Here is an 11,010-nt window from a genome sequence, read left to right on the forward strand (position 1 = left end):
TAATTGGTTTGAGCTGATTTTGATCATTTTGTCATGTTCCGAATGATATGCACGAACATCTACAATAAAAAACTAGCAATTTAAAGTAGATTCAAAGCGTTTCTTTATTTTAACTTTTTTCTAGTCCTCATTCTAGTCTTATTTTGTTTTCTAATATGTATAAAAATGTTGCCGACAACATTGTGTTCTTGGAAATATTGGTAGTCAGTTTTTCCTGTGTCCTCAATATCACTTTCCATCCTGTTAGTCTTTTAAAGTGCCTGAGCTTGACCAGAACATATTTAATAAAGTCTGCTTTACGCTGTAAAATTAATGTTTTGAGAAGTTGTGTAATGCAAGAATAACATTTTTGCTGAACAAAAGAAATGAAAGTAATTGCCTCAAAACACAAGGTGTGGAAATCACTGCTGAAAGTTTCCCATTAAAATAAACAATATTTACCGCACAAATTAATTGTGTTCAGTCAATATATTAACTGAGAAATCTGTGCTCAAATCTTCAGGTTCGCTCTATAGAAAATATAAATAATTCTGATAATTACAACACAAGCAGATTCACAGTTACAGGATTTAAAAGGTACTGCCGAACAGAAATGGCCCAGTTGTACAAGTGTTTTGTTTTGCTTTACAATTTCATTCAAAAGTAACCAACTGTAATAAGCTAGACTGTTTAATTTATGTAACATAGTGTATAACTCATGAGCAGCACACCAGATATTTGAGATCTGCTCACTTTTCTACATTCCGAAAACTGCAAGAAGCCTCATTGCTTCAGTTTATTGTTACATTTGTCACTGATAATCCAAACAGACCCATTTATAACGTGTAATATGTGATTGATCCACCTCACAGGAGTGATGTGTTTCACTGTGTGTTGTTCTCCTTCTGCCCTAAACATCAGATCTCCATGGAGACGTTCCATCACAGTCATTTCAATATAAACCCTGACACATTAAATGAATGCCACAGCTGCAGACGGCCCATCCACACAGGTTCAGTCCCAACAAGTGTACAGCCTGATCAGGTGAGGGTGATGCATATAATGTCCAGAAGTGCTTGAGTGATGGATGATAAAGGAGAATGAATGGCACTTTCTTTTGCCTTATTGATCATCACATCTACAGGACACACAGACAATAAATGCACAATTCAAATTTCACTATGGATTTCGCTATATGATTTCACTATGCATGTCACTATATATAATTTCACTATGCATTTCACTATATAATTTCACTATGCATTTTACTATATAATTTCACTATGCATGTCACTATATAATTTCACTATGCATTTCACTATATAATTTCACTATGCATTTCACTATATAATTTCACTATGCATTTCACTATATAATTTCACTATGCATTTCACTATATAATTTCACTGTGCATGTCACTACATAATTTCACTATATAATTTAACTATGCATTTCACTATATAATTTCACTGTGCATGTCACTACATAATTTCACTATGCATTTCACTATATAATTTCACTATGCATGTCAATATATAATTTCACTATGCATGTCAATATATAATTTCACTGTGCATGTCAATATATAATTTCACTGTGCATGTCACTACATAATTTCACTATATAATTTCACTATGCATTTCACTATATAATTTCACTATGCATGTCAATATATAATTTCACTATGCATGTCAATATATAATTTCACTGTCCATGTCAATATATAATTTCACTGTGCATGTCACTACATAATTTCACTATATAATTTCACTGTGCATTTCACTACATAATTTCACTGTGCATTTCACTATATAATTTCACTGTGCATGTCACTACATAATTTCACTGTGCATTTCACTACATAATTTCACTATGCATTTCACTATATAATTTCACTATGCATTTCACTATATAATTTCACTATGCATTTTACTATATAATTTCACTATGCATGTCACTATATAATTTCACTATGCATTTTACTATATAATTTCACTATGCATGTCAATATATAATTTCACTGTGCATGTCACTACATAATTTCACTATATAATTTAACTATGCATTTCACTATATAATTTCACTGTGCATGTCACTACATAATTTCACTATATAATTTCACTATGCATTTCACTATATAATTTCACTATGCATGTCAATATATAATTTCACTATGCATGTCAATATATAATTTCACTGTGCATGTCAATATATAATTTCACTGTGCATGTCACTACATAATTTCACTATATAATTTAACTATGCATTTCACTATATAATTTCACTATATAATTTCACTATGCATTTCACTATATAATTTCACTATGCATGTCACTATATAATTTCACTATGCATTTCACTATATAATTTCACTATGCATGTCAATATATAATTTCACTATGCATGTCAATATATAATTTCACTGTGCATGTCAATATATAATTTCACTGTGCATGTCACTACATAATTTCACTATATAATTTCACTATGCATGTCAATATATAATTTCACTATATAATTTAACTATGCATTTCACTATATAATTTCACTATATAATTTCACTATGCATTTCACTATATAATTTCACTATGCATGTCAATATATAATTTCACTATATAATTTAACTATGCATTTCACTATATAATTTCACTATATAATTTCACTATGCATTTCACTATATAATTTCACTATGCATGTCACTATATAATTTCACTATGCATTTCACTATATAATTTCACTATGCATGTCAATATATAATTTCACTATGCATGTCAATATATAATTTCACTGTGCATGTCAATATATAATTTCACTGTGCATGTCACTACATAATTTCACTATATAATTTCACTATGCATTTCACTATATAATTTCACTGTGCATGTCAATATATAATTTCACTGTCCATGTCAATATATAATTTCACTGTATAATTTCACTGTGCATGTCACTACATAATTTCACTATATAATTTCACTGTGCATTTCACTACATAATTTCACTGTGCATTTCACTATATAATTTCACTGTGCATGTCACTACATAATTTCACTGTGCATTTCACTACATAATTTCACTATGCATTTCACTATATAATTTCACTATGCATTTCACTATATAATTTCACTATGCATGTCACTATATAATTTCACTATGCATTTCAGTATATAATTTCACTATGCATTTTACTATATAATTTCACTATGCATGTCAATATATAATTTCACTGTGCATGTCACTACATAATTTCACTATATAATTTAACTATGCATTTCACTATATAATTTCACTGTGCATGTCACTACATAATTTCACTATATAATTTCACTATGCATTTCACTATATAATTTCACTATGCATGTCAATATATAATTTCACTATGCATGTCAATATATAATTTCACTGTGCATGTCAATATATAATTTCACTGTGCATGTCACTACATAATTTCACTATATAATTTAACTATGCATTTCACTATATAATTTCACTATATAATTTCACTATGCATTTCACTATATAATTTCACTATGCATGTCACTATATAATTTCACTATGCATTTCACTATATAATTTCACTATGCATGTCAATATATAATTTCACTGTGGATGTCACTACATAATTTCACTGTGCATGTCACTACATAATTTCACTGTGCATGTCACTACATAATTTCACTGTGCATGTCACTACATAATTTCACTGTGCATGTCACTATATAATTTCACTATGCATTTCACTATATAATTTCACTATGCATTTTACTATATAATTTCACTATGCATGTCACTATATAATTTCACTATGCATTTCACTATATAATTTCACTATGCATGTCAATATATAATTTCACTATGCATGTCACTATATAATTTTACTATGCATTTCACTATATAATTTCACTATGCATTTCACTATATAATTTCACTATGCATGTCAATATATAATTTCACTGTGCATGTCACTACATAATTTCACTATATAATTTAACTATGCCTTTCACTATATAATTTCACTATGCATGTCACTATATAATTTCACTATGCATTTCACTATATAATTTCACTATGCATGTCAATATATAATTTCATTGTGCATGTCACTACATAATTTCACTATATAATTTAACTATGCATTTCACTATATAATTTCACTATGCATGTCACTATAATTTCACTATATAATTTCACTATGCACTTCACTATATAATTTCACTATGCATTTCACTATATAATTTCACTATGCATGTCACTATATAATTTCACTATATAATTTAACTATGCATTTCACTATATAATTTCACTATGCATTTTACTATAATTTCACTATATAATTTCACTATGCATTTTACTATATAATTTCACTATGCATGTCACTATAATTTCACTATATAATTTCACTATGCACTTCACTATATAATTTCACTGTGCATGTCACTATATAATTTCACTATATAATTTCACTATGCATTTCACTATATAATTTCACTGTGCATGTCACTATATAATTTCACTATATAATTTCACTATGCATTTCACTATGCATTTCACTATGCATGTCACTATATAATTTCACTATGCATTTCACTATATAATTTCACTATGCATGTCAATATATAATTTCACTATGCATGTCAATATATAATTTCACTGTGCATGTCAATATATAATTTCACTGTGCATGTCAATATATAATTTCACTGTGCATGTCACTACATAATTTCACTGTGCATGTCACTACATAATTTCACTGTGCATTTCACTATATAATTTCACTATGCATTTCACTATATAATTTCACTATGCATTTCACTATATAATTTCACTATGCATTTTACTATATAATTTCACTATGCATGTCACTATATAATTTCACTATGCATGTCAATATATAATTTCACTATGCATGTCAATATATAATTTCACTATGCATGTCACTATATAATTTTACTATGCATTTCACTATATAATTTCACTATGCATTTCACTATATAATTTCACTATGCATGTCAATATATAATTTCACTGTGCATGTCACTACATAATTTCACTATATAATTTAACTATGCCTTTCACTATATAATTTCACTATGCATGTCACTATATAATTTCACTATATAATTTCACTATGCATTTCACTATATAATTTCACTATGCATGTCACTATATAATTTCACTATGCATTTCACTATATAATTTCACTATGCATGTCAATATATAATTTCACTGTGCATGTCAATATAAAATTTCACTGTGCATGTCAATATAAAATTTCACTGTGCATGTCACTACATAATTTCACTGTGCATTTCACTATATAATTTCACTATGCATTTCACTATATAATTTCACTATGCATTTTACTATATAATTTCACTATGCATGTCACTATATAATTTCACTATGCATGTCAATATATAATTTCACTATGCATGTCACTATATAATTTTACTATGCATTTCACTATATAATTTCACTATGCATTTCACTATATAATTTCACTATGCATGTCAATATATAATTTCACTGTGCATGTCACTACATAATTTCACTATATAATTTAACTATGCCTTTCACTATATAATTTCACTATGCATGTCACTATATAATTTCACTATGCATTTCACTATATAATTTCACTATGCATGTCAATATATAATTTCATTGTGCATGTCACTACATAATTTCACTATATAATTTAACTATGCATTTCACTATATAATTTCACTATGCATTTTACTATAATTTCACTATATAATTTCACTATGCATTTTACTATATAATTTCACTATGCATGTCACTATAATATTTCACTATGCACTTCACTATATAATTTCACTGTGCATGTCACTATATAATTTCACTATATAATTTCACTATGCATTTCACTATATAATTTCACTATGCATTTCACTATATAATTTCACTATATAATTTCACTGTGCATGTCACTATATAATTTCACTATATAATTTCACTGTGCATGTCACTACATAATTTCACTATGCATTTCACTATATAATTTCACTATGCATTTCACTACATAATTTCACTGTGCATGTCACTATATAATTTCACTATATAATTTCACTATGCATGTCAATATATAATTTCACTGTGCATGTCACTACATAATTTCACTATATAATTTAACTATGCATTTCACTATATAATTTCACTATGCATTTTACTATAATTTCACTATGCATTTTACTATATAATTTCACTGTGCATGTCACTATATAATTTTACTATATAATTTCACTATGCATGTCAATATATAATTTCACTGTGCATGTCACTACATAATTTCACTATATAATTTCACTATGCATTTCACTATATAATTTCACTGTGCATGTCACTACATAATTTCACTATGTAATTTCACTATGCATGTCAATATATAATTTCACTGTGCATGTCACTATATAATTTCACTATGCATGTCACTACATAATTTCACTATGCATTTCACTATATAATTTCACTATGCATTTCACTATATAATTTCAATGTGCATGTCACTATATAATTTCACTATGCATTTCACTATATAATTTCACTATGCATTTCACTATATAATTTCACTGTGCATGTCACTACATAATTTCACTATATAATTTCACTATGCATTTCACTATATAATTTCACTATGCATGTCACTATATAATTTCACTATGCATTTCACTATATAATTTCACTATGCATTTCACTATATAATTTCACTATATAATTTCACTGTGCATGTCACTACATAATTTCACTATGTAATTTCACTATGCATGTCAATATATAATTTCACTGTGCATGTCACTATATAATTTCACTATGCATGTCACTACATAATTTCACTATGCATTTCACTATATAATTTCACTATGCATGTCACTATATAATTTCAATGTGCATTTCACTATACAATTTCACTATGCATGTCACTATATAATTTCACTATGCATTTCACTGTATAATTTCACTATGCATTTCACTATATAATTTCACTATGCATTTCACTATATAATTTCAATGTGCATGTCACTATATAATTTCACTATGCATTTCACTATATAATTTCACTATATAATTTCACTATGCATTTCACTATATAATTTCACTGTGCATGTCACTATATAATTTCACTATATAATTTCACTATGCATTTCACTATATAATTTCACTATGCATGTCACTATATAATTTCACTATGCATTTCACTATATAATTTCACTATGCATGTCAATATATAATTTCACTGTGCATGTCAATATATAATTTCACTGTGCATGTCAATATATAATTTCACTGTGCATGTCAATATATAATTTCACTGTGCATGTCACTACATAATTTCACTGTGCATGTCAATATATAATTTCACTGTGCATGTCACTACATAATTTCACTGTGCATTTCACTATATAATTTCACTATGCATTTCACTATATAATTTCACTATGCATTTCACTATATAATTTCACTATGCATTTTACTATATAATTTCACTATGCATGTCACTATATAATTTCACTATGCATGTCAATATATAATTTCACTATGCATGTCACTATATAATTTTACTATGCATTTCACTATATAATTTCACTATGCATGTCAATATATAATTTCACTGTGCATGTCACTACATAATTTCACTATATAATTTAACTATGCCTTTCACTATATAATTTCACTATGCATGTCACTATATAATTTCACTATGCATGTCACTATATAATTTCACTATGCATGTCAATATATAATTTCATTGTGCATGTCACTACATAATTTCACTATATAATTTAACTATGCATTTCACTATATAATTTCACTATGCATTTTACTATAATTTCACTATATAATTTCACTATGCATTTTACTATATAATTTCACTATGCATGTCACTATAATTTCACTATATAATTTCACTATGCACTTCACTATATAATTTCACTATGCATTTTACTATATAATTTCACTATGCATGTCACTATAATTTCACTATATAATTTCACTATGCACTTCACTATATAATTTCACTATGCATTTCACTATATAATTTCACTATGCATGTCACTATATAATTTCACTATGCATTTCACTATATAATTTCACTATATAATTTCACTATGCATTTTACTATAATTTCACTATATAATTTCACTATGCATTTTACTATATAATTTCACTATGCATTTCACTATATAATTTCACTATGCATGTCACTATATAATTTCACTATGCATTTCACTATATAATTTCACTATATAATTTCACTATGCATTTTACTATAATTTCACTATATAATTTCACTATGCATTTCACTATATAATTTCACTATATAATTTCACTGTGCATGTCACTACATAATTTCACTATGCATTTCACTATATAATTTCACTATATAATTTCACTGTGCATGTCACTATATAATTTCACTATATAATTTCACTGTGCATGTCACTACATAATTTCACTATGCATTTCACTATATAATTTCACTATATAATTTCACTATGCATTTCACTACATAATTTCACTGTGCATGTCACTATATAATTTCACTATATAATTTCACTATGCATGTCAATATATAATTTCACTGTGCATGTCACTACATAATTTCACTATATAATTTAACTATGCATTTCACTATATAATTTCACTATGCATTTTACTATAATTTCACTATGCATTTTACTATATAATTTCACTGTGCATGTCACTATATAATTTCACTATGCATGTCAATATATAATTTCACTGTGCATGTCACTACATAATTTCACTATATAATTTCACTATGCATTTCACTATATAATTTCACTGTGCATGTCACTACATAATTTCACTATGTAATTTCACTATGCATGTCAATATATAATTTCACTGTGCATGTCACTATATAATTTCACTATGCATGTCACTACATAATTTCACTATGCATTTCACTATATAATTTCACTATGCATTTCACTATATAATTTCAATGTGCATGTCACTATATAATTTCACTATGCATTTCACTATATAATTTCACTATGCATTTCACTATATAATTTCACTGTGCATGTCACTACATAATTTCACTATATAATTTCACTATGCATTTCACTATATAATTTCACTATGCATGTCACTATATAATTTCACTATGCATTTCACTATATAATTTCACTATGCATTTCACTATATAATTTCACTATATAATTTCACTGTGCATGTCACTACATAATTTCACTATGTAATTTCACTATGCATGTCAATATATAATTTCACTGTGCATGTCACTATATAATTTCACTATGCATGTCACTACATAATTTCACTATGCATTTCACTATATAATTTCACTATGCATGTCACTATATAATTTCAATGTGCATTTCACTATATAATTTCACTATGCATGTCACTATATAATTTCACTATGCATTTCACTGTATAATTTCACTATGCATTTCACTATATAATTTCACTATGCATTTCACTATATAATTTCAATGTGCATGTCACTATATAATTTCACTATGCATTTCACTATATAATTTCACTATGCATTTCACTATATAATTTCACTGTGCATGTCACTACATAATTTCACTATATAATTTCACTATGCATTTCACTATATAATTTCACTATGCATGTCACTATATAATTTCACTATGCATTTCACTATATAATTTCACTATGCATTTCACTATATAATTTCACTGTGCATGTCAATATATAATTTCACTATGCATGTCACTATATAATTTCACTATGCATGTCACTATATAATTTCACTATGCATGTCACTACATAATTTCACTATATAATTTCACTATGCATGTCAATATATAATTTCACTATGCATTTCACTATATAATTTCACTATGCATGTCACTATATAATTTCACTATGCATGTCACTACATAATTTCACTATATAATTTCACTATGCACTTCACTGTATAATTTCACTATGCACTTCACTGTATAATTTCACTATGCATTTTACTATATAATTTCACTATGCATTTTACTATATAATTTCACTATGCATGTCACTACATAATTTCTCTATATAATTTCACTGTGCATTTTACTATATAATTTCACTATGCATGTCACTACATAATTTCTCTATATAATTTCACTATGCATTTCACTGTATAATTTCACTATGTATTTCTCTATATAATTTCACTATGCCCGCTCCCCTTTCCTGAAACCAAAAATATTACTATTTGGAAATTATCCCATCCTGGCTGAAATGAGTGCTCTGATTAGTTGTTCAGCTCCTGTATCAGTTCAGTGTGTTACTGGTGACCAACAGTAGAGGGCAGAAGAGATTTACCGGACACAGTGAGTGGCTCTATTGCGTCGTTTCCGGCCTCTTCTTCTCCTCCTGCCTTTACCGTTCCGCCTCCTTTTGCTGATGTTGATTAAAACAGTAGTTATTTCTGTCATCCAGACATGTGACATTTCATTTAGATGCAAGAAACAGCACGGGCAATCAAATAAATCAATAAATCAATCAATACTCACTGCTGATTTCTCAGGTGATGCCGTCTGCGCCTGAGTGTCAGAAAGTACATTAGATTAATGAAAGAAAAAAAAACAAAATAAAACAATGAAATCATAACAGTTCGTCAGTCTCTCGTACCTGCACTCACAGGTGCGATGCTCTTGAAACGACAGCAGCACGTATTCTCTGCTTCTCTCTGCTGGAGTTATTCTCAACAACTGATGAGAAACACACAGACAGAAGAAACATGACTAATCAAACATGCACTACTAAACTGCTCTCTCATAAGAATCTTTAGAATGTCAGATTCATTTAAATACAGTGGGGTGGCAAGAGTCGAGTAAGTGGTGGCATCCAGTAAGTTTGTCTGACCGGGTGGGTTGTTGTTTGGGTTTGTCTACTGAAGCAGAATGCCGCCGTGTCACGGGTGGAAAGTTCTTATGGATCTTGCGTGACACAAACGGGTTAAGCCATTGTGCACAGACTCCAGGATGCGAGCGGGGTCCAAGTTGGGGT

General features: G+C 28.1%; 1 long non-coding RNA gene across 1 annotated transcript; it reads right to left on the bottom strand.

Annotated features, from left to right (window-relative positions):
• Positions 1-226: 226 nt before the first annotated feature.
• Positions 227-10,708, bottom strand: LOC127416358 (uncharacterized). The gene is made up of 4 exons (XR_007893095.1): positions 10,633-10,708; positions 10,515-10,544; positions 10,324-10,401; positions 227-1,117 (listed from the first exon to the last, which is right to left on the bottom strand). It is a non-coding gene; the product is annotated as an uncharacterized LOC127416358 (long non-coding RNA).
• Between the last annotated feature and the right edge of the window lie 302 nt (positions 10,709-11,010).

The sequence above is a fragment of the Myxocyprinus asiaticus genome, chromosome 25 (genome assembly GCF_019703515.2).
Source record: "Myxocyprinus asiaticus isolate MX2 ecotype Aquarium Trade chromosome 25, UBuf_Myxa_2, whole genome shotgun sequence".
NCBI classification, from domain to species: domain Eukaryota; kingdom Metazoa; phylum Chordata; class Actinopteri; order Cypriniformes; family Catostomidae; genus Myxocyprinus; species Myxocyprinus asiaticus.